We start from the raw sequence: 12,750 nt of genomic DNA on the forward strand, positions 1-12,750 counted from the left end.
TTTTTTAAGATTTTTAGTTCATATCATGTTATACATGGAAATCAATTATTATTTCAAGGTTCTTACGAGTTAATTAGTATTAATTGTACGACAACCTCTTAGTATTCTCCTGTAGAATTTTTCACATGAGTTGGAAGCCTTGACCCTATTATCATTATTTGTCCATGCACCAACAATGAAATTTGTAATTCATCGATTAAAAATTCATCTAGATCTTTTGACTCTTCAATATAGCATTCGACATAACAGGGATTTGGAGTTATTGATATAACAACTATCCATCAGAACATATTTAATTTTTTCACTTCGAAATTTTCCCAAGCAGACTGTGCAAAGATAGAAAGATGTAGTGAGAAATTTCGAATGAAGTTTTATATATGAGAAATTTCATATGAAGTTTTATATATTCTAAAATCCAAAGAAACTAAAATGGCCGGTGTTTCAAGATTGAAAAAACTAAGGGAGAAATAGACAAATTAGAATAAAATTTGATATATGTGGGAGGAGTAAGTAGATACTAAAATGAGAAATAATTAGAGTGAAATTAAACTAAGGGACAAATAGACAAATTAGGATAAAAATTTGATATAATGTGGGAGGAGTAAGTAGATATTAAAATAAAAAATAATGGAAGAGGGAGAGATAAAGATGGAGGGATAATAATTATTAAGAAATTAAAAGTAATTTAATTCATGTCCTAATCACATAATCACATATCATAGGTCCAATCATATTAATTTTGTCCTAATCACATATCCTAGTCACATTCTTTTGTATTAATTGTGTCCCAGTCACAAGGATCTGTTTTGTATAATAGATGTGTCATAATTATTTTTGTAAATAAATAATTAGTTATTTACAAAATATAGAAGACTCGATTTCTATTGGTTGAAAATCAAATATAATAATTAGTTATTTACAAAATATAGAAGACTCGATTTCTATTGGTTGAAAATCAAATATTGATGAGTTAGACAATTAGAGATATCTCAAGAGGACACTCTATTCTAGAGTGCCCTCTTGAGATATCTCTATTCCACCCCTGACACGTCATCTTAGAGATCCAAATAAAGTGTTGCATTGTGGAGAGTTTTTAAGAAAAACTCTAAAAGTTATATGTTACACTCAGCGTTTCTAAGATTGAGTGTTGCATTGGAGATGCTCTAAACATCATTAATAAAATATCTTTCGTTTTCCATATTATTGCTTCTTTAGTTTTTTACATGGTATTAGAGGACAATACTCAGTACAAAAGTACGGGTTATTTGTGACGAACTTTTTCTGACGGATCTCGGAGATTGGTCGCAAGTACTCGTGATATTCTGACGGCAGGAAGAAAAGCCGTCAGAAATATGTCTATTTTCGGCGAATTATTTTGTATTTTTCGCAAGTGGTAGGTGTTAACGATGAGTTCTTCCTTAACAACCGACCTAAACAGGTACGTTGTTATTTGCAAAAAAAATTTGTTCTGAGGACTCTCTCTACCCTTGAAAAAAAATCCTATTGTGACGGTGGAAAGGTTTCTCTTTCGGAATAGGAAATGATTTCCGGCGTAAATATTTTCCTCGAAAACTATTTTCGTCGACGTTTTGTCCGTCGAAAATAGTTGCCCTAAAATCTATTTTCCGTGAATTCTTTTTATCTCTCGTGCGTATTCTCTCTCCAACTCTTTCACCATTTACACAGAACTTCATCTCTCCAACTCTTCAAAATTCTCAACTAGGGTTTACCCGTTCCAGACATCAACTCGAATTTAGGAAGGAATTTGAACTCGATTGATGTGACTTAAAGATTTGAAGCTCGATTTCACTAGGGTTCATCAGATCGATGTAAGGTTCAAAGATCTTCTTCCTTCTATTTCTATATCTCTTGTGGTGAACTCATTTTGTGATTTGAAGATTTGAAGCTCGGTTTCTCCCTCTAACTCTTAAATTTCTTCTTCTAACTCTCTCTCTACAAATCGAAGCTCCAACTTGGGAAGATTTGAAGCTCGATTTTGGCACCAAATCACCTCCTACCAGCAACTCGGTTTGAAGGTACTCTGTTATACTCTTTTCAGTGTTGAAATTTATGAAATTAATCTGATTTTTCCCTATATTGTGCCCTAGATGTCTAATTTGATGAATTTGGGAGAAATTTTCCTAATTATATGTTATAAGTTTCTAAAATTATTAAATTAATCTGATTTTGCCCTAAATTGTGCCCTAGATGTCTAATGTAATGAATTTGGGAGAAATTGCCCTAATTATATGTTATAAGTGTTATGAAATTTGTGAACTTTGTCTGGTTTTGTCCTAGATGTCTAAATATATATATATATAGTTAATTGTAACTATCAATAATATAAATCAGAATAACTTGTATATTCATGTATGGAGCAATATATTTATACTCCCATTGAACGAGCATATCGAAATGATCTATCACGTGTAGGTTGGTCCAATTTCCTGTCTTAGAGGTTGGAATAGGCCTTAAACTGTTAACTTCACGATTATGTGATAATCGGAGAACTACAATAAAATAATTGACACGATAATTTAACGTGGTTCGGTTGGATAATCATGACCTACATTCACGGAGAATAATTTCTTCATTAATAATCACCACATACAATTGTGGGGTTAATCGGTTACATTGGTCAGACATAGGGTCGGGAAAACGGTCTGGAAATTCGAGACCCGACCAAACCGGTGAGACCCGACAACTGAAAACATCCCGGTTCGGGCGGGCCGACCCAAAATTTCGGTCAGGCGCGGGCGGGACTCGGGTAAGGTGTCTTACCCGAGTTCCGACCCATTAGTCCCGCTCGATAGGCAACCTGTACCCTCCCGCCCGAAATATCACAGTACCCGCCCGCCCGAAGTAGCACCCGAGCCGCCCGCCCGAAATATGACCTGATCCACCCGTCTTAATTACCCAAGAACATTTCAGATTATAAAGATCCAACGGCTGAGATTAAACAGACATCACAGCTGTTGGATCAAAATACCTCATCTATAAAAGGAGACCCAAACCCTTGCTTCATTCTCTACTAACCCTAAATCCCTAACCGCCGACTTCCAACAGTACAACCTTCTCCACCCTACACAAAACCACCTTCACCAAACCACCCTTAACCTCCTCCATTATGCCTACACAGAACAAAACCACCCAACGTCCCAACTCCCAACCATTTCCACCATCTCAAACCATAAAGATTTAAACAACAAATCTTTAAACACAACACAACCACCTCCACCTCCACCAGTCACCGAGTCCACTGTTCACAACTTAAATTTCGACTTACTCATCATTCCTACTTGATTCATCTCTTTAATTGTCTCTCTGGAAGTATATGAAGAACAACAGTTACAACTTTTTTCTTTCTCTCTCTGTGTTGTGTGGGGAAGGTAAGGGAGTTATTATGTGAAGGTGGGAGATGAGCAGAGTCCCGACTGGGAATTTGAGAGTCTGGGGCCAAACTTTACAAGAGGCCTTCTTGTATGATAACATAAAGTTAAAAGACACTATGATAACATACAGTAATTAGATTCTTAGATAATCAAGGAAAACATAATAAATGTTAGCGACAATAGTCGAAACATGTTGTGAATTAAATTCCATATCGCGAAAATGCTCTTAAGAATCACGTAATACATATTTTTGTTTTCTTCTTTAATAGCTAATGAGACGGTTATAAATTACATTTAAAAATTAATTATAATGTTATAAGAATAATTACAGACTTACTAATCATGATATCTTCTATTATAAGCCCTAGAATATTTGATTTTTACTAATTAAAAAATCAAATGAAAAATTGGAAGTTGTGGAGGTCCAACCCCTGACCTATAATTCCTAGGAGAAGTATCCCACCATTGAACCAATTGCCATTTTGGTTTTATTTTTTCAATAAGTTGTTTTTATACGTTATACAGAGTACTTCCTCTGAAGCGGGCCCTTTTGAAGTGGGGGTCCAGGGCGGATTCCTTGCCCGCCCCCCTCAAACACGACCCTGGATATGAGTGGGGTATTTAAAGTGGAAACAAAGCAGACCCTCTGCTCTGCTCTGCCCCTTCCAAAATGAAGTTTTATTTTCTACTTCACGGCTTCACGCAACATTGGACTTTTTTTAATCTAATTATTTATTTAGAATGAGACATATCCGTGCTAATAATATACTACAGATTCACCAAACAAGTTGAGCAACTATTTGTTTTTTTGAAAAAAAAATAGTTGCTCAACTTGTTTGGTGAATCTAATTAGTTATTTATAAATTACGGGCACTTCAGTGAAAATTTCATAATGCACACTTGTTTGGTGAATAAATCTCGCCCTAGATACCTGGTATCTTGTGAGGGCGTTTGCTGACAAGCAAAAAAATAAATAGTTGCTCAACTTGTTTGGTGAATCTAATTAGTTATTTATAAATTACGGGCACTTCAGTGAAAATTTCATAATGCACACTTGTTTGGTGAATAAATCTCGCCCTAGATACCTGGTATCCTGTGAGGGCGTTTGCTGACCTTGTCAAATTGGACTATTGTTGCCCAACATATAACTTTTTTACTCTTAAATATTTTGATACTAATGTAAACTATGACGGGTTGAGAGACAAGATATTTTCGGAGATATTTAAAAGATTGAGTTTTACTTATTTTAATAAAGTTTACTCTTTTATGTTTAATTTTTTAATTTTTTTATTCAAAAAGGCCGCAACCCTATGCGCCCGAGCCCGTTAGAGCCCTATCGGGCTCTCGGGCAAAACCAGGGTCCGGGTTCGAAGAGATTCATGTTTGCCCGACCCGAAGTGCCCGATATCCCGATCGAGTAGCTTACTCTAGAGCCCGATCCGCCCAAGCACGAAAATCAAGAATCCGAAACCGTTTGAACCCGCCCGATTTCCACACCTAGTATGACATAACTTGATGATTTTAATTCTAGAACCCTCTCTTATTTATAGAGACATTAAACTAGGAAATAATATAAAATCTACCAAATAATAATATTAGATATATTACAAGAGATATTCCATATATATTAAACTAAATATTATGGATCTTCACATATCTTCTAATATCTTGGAATATTCTAATTCTTCTTGATGGTCGGATCTCGTATTCTCGATCCGTCACGTACATACACGTGTTACTTGGGCACGTATTCATCGTCGGACCTCTTCATCTCGATCCGTCTCATATCACGTATCCTATTACCCCCCTGCCCACCCCCCACCCCCCCCCCCCCCCCCCCCCGGAAGTAGGAGCACATAAAGTTTAAAGTGTTCGACTTGGAGAGAAAAAATACTTCTTGATTCTTCTTATTCGTCTTCTTGCAACTCTCACATTGTGGATGCATTGTGAAGATAACTGAAGGATGATTAAGTCACAACTAAAAAGTCGGTAAATGCGGTCAAAGATTGAACGAAAATCAATGGCAACGAAATTAAATGTATTGTTGTCATGTATGTAAAGTTGGTCATTGTATGAACAATATGAAAGAAGATGTCAACAACAAAAAAGTTGTGATTATTAATATCGACAAAAAAAAAAAGTTATCTTCGGATACAAATATCATGTATTTAACTTAATGAGTCACAACAAACTAAAAGTGTTGTGTTTAAAATTGACAAGGAAATCATTGTCAAATTGTCAAAAAATGTGTAGAATTAACAACCATAATGATGGTGTCGGAAAAATTGTCGAGAGAAGATTTCTTGTCGTGAAAACGTCAAAGTCGCGGGTACAATTCCGGAAGAAAACCCAAAATAGATGAAACAAGTCTAATTTCGAGAAAAATAAAAATCATTACAAAGTATGATCCTGAAAATGTCACGGTTGAATCCAGAATTAAAGGTCAAAATAGATATTTTCTATTCGAAGTCAAAAAAGCCAAAAAATATAATTAGTAAGAAAGAGAAGTCACCATAGACAAAGTATGAGTTTGAAAATGTCACCGGTTAATCCGGAAAGAAAAATAGATGAAATTAATCTATTAAGTGTTACAAATGAAAGAGAAAGTGTGACAGAAAAATTATGTCAGAACTAGAAATAGTTGGATACAAGTGAAAGTACTAGTCTATCACAAAAGAAAATTTCCAACATGTAGGTACTGTGGTAAAAAAAACTGTCACGAAAGTGAAAGCTTAAGCACCCGAAAGAGGGTTTCTGTCAAAAACCAAAACTATGGTTCGATTACTCGGAAATTGAATTTGGATAGTGGAAGAACCCAAAATCGGTGGAGGGAAAGGACAAATTTAATTAATTGAACCAAAATACGATCAATTTGAGCAAAAGAAACCGACGATTGTTATGTATTTCTAGAGAGAGAAAAATTTGGTCGTCGGTCAAAAAACCGAGAAGAAATGGTTGATTCGCCATCAAATCCAAAGGAAAATGAATTTGTGATATAGTAGATGATGGTCCAAATGACGAGAGCAACCGATTGAATGAAAATCTCGCCGGAAAATTGAGCGAATCAAACCCTAGGGGTTGCATCGTCAGGAAGAAAAAGAAATAGGCGGGTCAAAGGCTGCTGACTTAGTCAGCGTGGTCAAACAGTGCTTTAAGGGTATGTCTGGTTGAATATGGGCTTAATGAAAGCAAATTTGTTCAGTTCCGCAACGGAAGAAAGTTGGTTCCAGTGGTCGGCTAGAATTGCAATAGACCAGATCTGGTATTTTTTTTGGTTCCAGGGTGTCTTTTTCAATTTCAACCCTATATAGGTCTAAAAGAAATCCTGAAAATTTGAAAATAAATGTAGAACATACCTTTTTCGCATAACATACCATGAAGACTTCAACTCTTTTTCTTTGATTATCGTTATGACACTTTTCTTTTTTTTTTTGTAGTTTGTAACCCCATGTTAGAAGTGTGATGAAGATGAGAAATAATCACAAGATTAACTTGGAAGAAAAAATCGACGAAGTAACTTATCGGTTATTCAATCACAACGATATAAAATAACCATTGGAATATGATAATCACAAGAATAACTTGGGAATAAAAAAAATCGTCAAAGTAATTGATTGATTATTATGTCACAACGAACAAAAAAGAACATTGAAAATTTTGCGGAAGCGTAAATCAAGAACATTAACATGCTCTGATACCATGTTAAATTCACGATTATGTGATAATCGGAGAACTACAATAAAATAATCACCACATACAATTGTGGGGTTGATCGGTTACATTGGTCAGACATGACTCGATGATTTTAATTCCTAAAACTCTCTCCAATTTATAGAGACATTAACATTGAAAATTTTGCGAAAGTGTAAATCAAGAACATTAACATGCTCTGATACCATGTTAAATTCACAATTATGTGATAATTAGAGATTTACAATAAAATAATTGACACGATAATTTAACGTGGTTCGGTCGGATAATCATGACCTACATCGGGGGAGAATAATTTCTTTATTAATAATCACCACATACAATTGTGGAGTTGATCAGTTACATTGGTCAGACATAAATTCCTAAAACCCTCTCCAATTTATAGAGACAGTAGGGTTTAGGTTTCCTAGTTTCTCCTAACTAAACTAGGAAAGATATAAAATCTATCTAGTAATAAAACATAAGAGCAAACGCTGAGTCAGACAAACATCCTCTTTTAATAAAAGATATTGTCTAGGAACCCTTTCCAAAATTTAAATTATATTCCTTCTTAGATATAAAATAACCTATTTAAGAAAAGAATAACCGTGCCCTCTTAGAAATAAAATAACTAATTTAAGAAAAAAAAAATGAAACAAAAGATAATGTAAGGGTTAAAAAAAATTAAAAATCTCTGTTTCTCTCAATGAAATAAATGATTTAAGAAAAAAATGAAACAAAAGAAAATAAACAATAACTAGAATACCAAAACATTAGAGTATCCACAATAATAAATATGAAAAGTCGTCAAATTTGATTGATAGAATTGTCGTGCCCCAAGACAGGGGATATACTCTAGTATTAGATATATTACAAGAGATATTCCAAATATATTAAACTAATTATTATGGATCTTCACATATCTTCAAAATCTTAGAATATTTTGAATTCTTCTTTATCGTCGGGTCTTCTCGATTCGTCACGTACATACACGTGTTACACACGTATCTCTTTGCTTTGACACACTTTCATCGTCGGATCTCTTCATCTCGATCAGTCTTATATCACGTATCCTATTATAAAGCCTGTGCTTCCAAGTTATAGAACACCAATTTGTTTCTACCTCCTCATAGTAAAATTTCATTATCCCTTACACATGTAGAATGTATCATCATCGGAATTGAACCCTTTTTATACCCAGTTGGGCATTTCAAACTTATATTTTCTTACCCATGTTAAGTTGTTGTTGAATGTCTGAAGTGCCCAACCTAGCATCTCAACTGTGTTCATCATACACACGATCAAACTCCCATCCAATTTAACCAAGTAAGGAGTATAAGGATCTCTTCAGTGATTATGTTGATTGACAGTACATAAGTAAGTTGAGCACTTGACCCTAAAAACCAGTTTAGAGCGTCACCGACCTTAACAAGCTTGGTTTGATTCAGAATATGAGGGACTAGTTCTTTCACTCTCCAAGTCCTATCTTGTCCTATGGTCAAGACCTCAAGTCTAGACATGTAATGAGGTATCAAGAAATTGAAGGCAAGCCTAGACCCTTCATATCTCTGGTTAGTTGAATCATATGCAAGAGACAATCCAAATGACAAGTGAATGGTTCCGGATTCGGAGGAGCGTAAAGCTCTTTGGTTGCTGGATTACACATTGCCATTATGTTGGTCATCAAATTGGGCCATTAAGATAATGTCATTGCAAGAATCCATTACCGAGTAGTAAGTAGGACTTATACATGCCAACAAAAAAAAAAGTAGGACTTATACATCCGGTTTGAAAACTTCAACGACGTTACTTGTGTCCTCTTTGTCTAGGAGTTAACATAATGGGTAAAAATATTTAGGCCATTTCTTCATGTGCATATGGCTATTATTTGCTTTTATCAAGTATCCTGATCTCTCTTTCGTTCGAAGTGTGTCTTTATCATATGAGGATCTTTGGCTCAAAATTCCCAATGCTTACAAACTCTCTTATTCGATCCTCATCAAAGCATTGGCTAGTATTCTTGAAAAAATGTCAATAATATGCTCCATGGGGAGTTGGTTGGTCATCCATGGTATAACCAGACTGCAGTGATAAACCAAATAGAGGATTAGGCCATTGTAAATTCTATCATCTTAAACTATCAAAGGGAAATTTTCTAATTACTACTTTTTTGTACCTTGTATTGCTTCTATAAATTCGGCTAATATAGGAGAAATCTAAACTCTAGCCTAGGGGTGGGAATCGGTCCGGACCGGTCGGTATCGGACTCTAACTTCATCGAACCGGTCGACTCGGACATAAACTGTTGGTGACCACCTATTTACTCGGGCGGACTCGGACGGTCACTCTCAAGAATTCTTTGTCCATTGACCGTCCAAGACCGTTTATTTTACCGGTCCAGTCGGACACCGGACGGTCTCGGTCCGGACTTTCCAATAAATTTACTTAATTCAGAACTTTATTTTTATTACCACAAACAAGTTTACTTACAAATGAAGATGTTTAGCCAAGAAATCAAAAGTAAATATAAAAAAGAAAAAGCACAGTTGATCATCATTTGACAAGATATAATTAAGTCATTCACTAATGTTTGGTCTTCCAGAGGACTATATGACTATAGCCAACGAACATCATATATTTATATGTCTATAAAATTCAACGGTCAACTTCTAAAAATGAGGACAGTTTTGTCGGTCAACCTATTCGGTCACTCGTACCGGTCGGTCAGCGGTCGGTCCTTCGACATAAAATTTTGACCGTGACCGTCCACAAATTCTTTCGGGCCGGTCGGACACCGACCGTTATGACCATCGGGTGTCCATGGACACTTTTTATCTCGGTCGAACGGGTCGGATAGCGGTCTTCCGGATCTTTTTCCCACCCCTACTCTAGCCCCTAAGAAGTTCTTTTTTCTTTTCAACAAAAAAAAGTAGTTCTTTTTTCTTATAGAAAATACTCGTGTGAGAAGTTTTTATGGCAAAATGGGGAAATATGATCATTTTTCATTTCCTTTTCCCCAATAGGAATCATACTTAGCCTTGGCTATTATCATTTTTTTTTGGAAGTCGACTACGATCTACGTATGGCGTTACATTTGGCACTTGATACATCATAGATGTGATAAGCTCGATAACCGCCCACTCAAACACTAACAGAACCGGCCCTATAGCCCAACAAGACATGGCCTAAAGCCCAACAACATTATTTACAGCCTTGGCTATTATCGTAACATTAATAAACATGAAATATGACGTTATTTTTCTCACTGCAAACAAAGTTACTAAGAAGGCACCATAAGAGATAAAATTAAAGTAAGTATGCAAAAATTTCATCACTTATTGCCCTCCATTCTCTCTCTGTCGAAGTTTCAGATTTAGGTGACCAACTCCATCTTTCTCTCACTTATTCTATAAGTTAATTAGTGTTCAATCCCTGATGAAATAATTATCACCAACATCCTTGTGAGGTTACCAGTGAAATCGCTCTTACTATTGAAGTCAGTGACATCATGTCTCTTTTCAATCTATAATTCAATTTGTGGGTTCTTATTATTGTTTGGTCTGCTTCATTCATCATCACTGAAATTTGTTCTTTTACTTGACTCATTTTAATGTTCTCACAATTTATTATTAATGATATTTTGAATTAATATGATTTCCAATTTCGAAAATAGTTAGCAATCAGATGATTAAAAGAGACAGATAATAAATCAATAAGTTTAGCCTTATTAGTGTTGTTATAAAGGCCAGGCCGGCCCGGGTTGGGCCCGGGACCGGCCCGTACGGAAAACGGGCCTGGCCAACCCGGGTTCTATTCCGGGCCCGGGCTGGGCCTATGGTTTGGGCCCGACGGGCCAGGCCCGGCCCGGCCCGTCAAAACCTGCTTTTTTTTTTTTTTTTCTTTTTTTATTTCATGATTTTAAAATTTTCATAGAGAATTTGAAAACATTCCTTTTCGAAAAGATCTATCCAACAAATCGTTCCTAAAATATTCATTTCCATAAAATATTTTCGAAAAATCTTTCCTAACTTGTTAATTTATCTGTTTAAATCATCCTTTATATTATTTCCAAAACGTAACTTCTAAAATCACTCTCACGAAATCTTTTCAAAAATCTTTCTTAAACTTGTTAACCTATTTATGTAAATCATCTTCTATTTATATAAATCATCCTCTACTAATTAGTTTCAAAATATAATTTCTAAAATCATTTCCCAAAAATCTTTTCATAGAATCTTTCCTAAACTTATTAATTTATTTATTTAAGTCACCCTCTATTAATTATTTCCACAAAGTAATTTCTAAAATCAATTCGAAAAACTCTTTCTAAAAATCTTTTCTATACTTATTTATGAAAATTATATCCTATTAGCCCAAAAGTCATTTCTAAATCATGTCATTATTTATAGAAAATCGTCTCTAAAATTTTAATTTTTTATATTCAAAATAAACAATCGATTTGTATTTTTTTAACTTAAATTTTGATTTTTCAAACATTAAAAAAAATATATAATATAGAAAATCCGGGCTGGCCCGGCCCGGCCCGGATTAAACCCGGCCCGGCCAGGCCTGGGTCTATACCCAGTCCCGGGCTGGGCCCTTGTATAACCAACCCGGGTTGAGCCCGGCCCGGGAAATTTTCAACCCGGGTTGACTAGGCCCGGCCCGACCCGGCCTTTTAAGCATCACTAAGCCTTATTGATAATGTAGATTTTTCCCCTTTTCAATGTCAATTTCTTATGCCAGTATATAATTGTGAAATTTGTTAATTTATATGACTAGTGATGGTAAAAAACTACCCAAAATCATGAAACTAATCAAATTTTAAGACTATTTGATATATTTTAAGACTGCATAGGGCTTGATTGTAGGGTGAATAAAATGGTGAAAGAAAAATCAAGTATAACAGTAAGTATGTCCTCACCCTGTTGCTCATGATCACGTTTGTTTTATGGTAAATCGTTGATTCGATTGTGGGAGTTTCTGAAACTAAACATTCTTTTGAACCTGAAATTTCAACAATGAAGAAAAGTTAATTAAGTAGATGTGATGTCTATCACATTATAAATTTCCAAAAGCAAAAGAAATAAAAAGATGAATTCATGACCTCCTAAAATATTTGATATTTTACAATTCTACAGGTTTCATCAAATTTGAGAAGGAAACAACGACTATGATGTAAGATCCTATGAGATGGAAAACAAACTAAAACAACAAAGAAAACACATACTTTTCCAATCCCTAATCTCCATTACCAAGAGAGATGAAGAGAGAGAGAAGGGTGTCGACGACTGCTCTACTCATCGCTTTATAAACTAGAATATATAGGTAGGATTAGGGCAACATGGAGAAAACCATAATACGCACGCTTAAATCGCACATATCATTTTTAATTTAGGAAACGAAATCATAGAGATTAAAGAGGAAAAAGGCAAAAAGCCAACTAGTCAAGACTGTATTGCCAAATTTTTCTAACGTCTCTCAGAATGCCACGGTTTTGTTGTTGATAATGACAATTGACACATGATATTCACTTTTTTATTGGAAGGATAATTTAAAAACCCAGAATTTGGGGATAATAGAAAAAACAGGCCCAATTTAAAATGATATTTGAAAAAAAAAAAACTCATTTCGTAAAAGTACAACTTTATCCCGAAATCAACGTGAA

The 12,750-nt window shown here is 35.0% G+C and overlaps 1 long non-coding RNA gene across 1 annotated transcript; it reads right to left on the bottom strand.

The window, feature by feature from the left end:
• Window positions 1-8,758: 8,758 nt before the first annotated feature.
• On the bottom strand, window positions 8,759-12,394 carry LOC147547964 (uncharacterized). Its single transcript, XR_015237916.1, has 3 exons — window positions 12,313-12,394; window positions 12,007-12,089; window positions 8,759-9,164 (listed from the first exon to the last, which is right to left on the bottom strand). It is a non-coding gene; the product is annotated as an uncharacterized LOC147547964 (long non-coding RNA).
• Between the last annotated feature and the right edge of the window lie 356 nt (window positions 12,395-12,750).

Source organism: Eschscholzia californica, unplaced genomic scaffold, assembly GCF_041429995.1.
Source record: "Eschscholzia californica isolate CP2 unplaced genomic scaffold, dmEscCali1.0.p SCAF_3, whole genome shotgun sequence".
Lineage (NCBI taxonomy): Eukaryota > Viridiplantae > Streptophyta > Magnoliopsida > Ranunculales > Papaveraceae > Eschscholzia > Eschscholzia californica.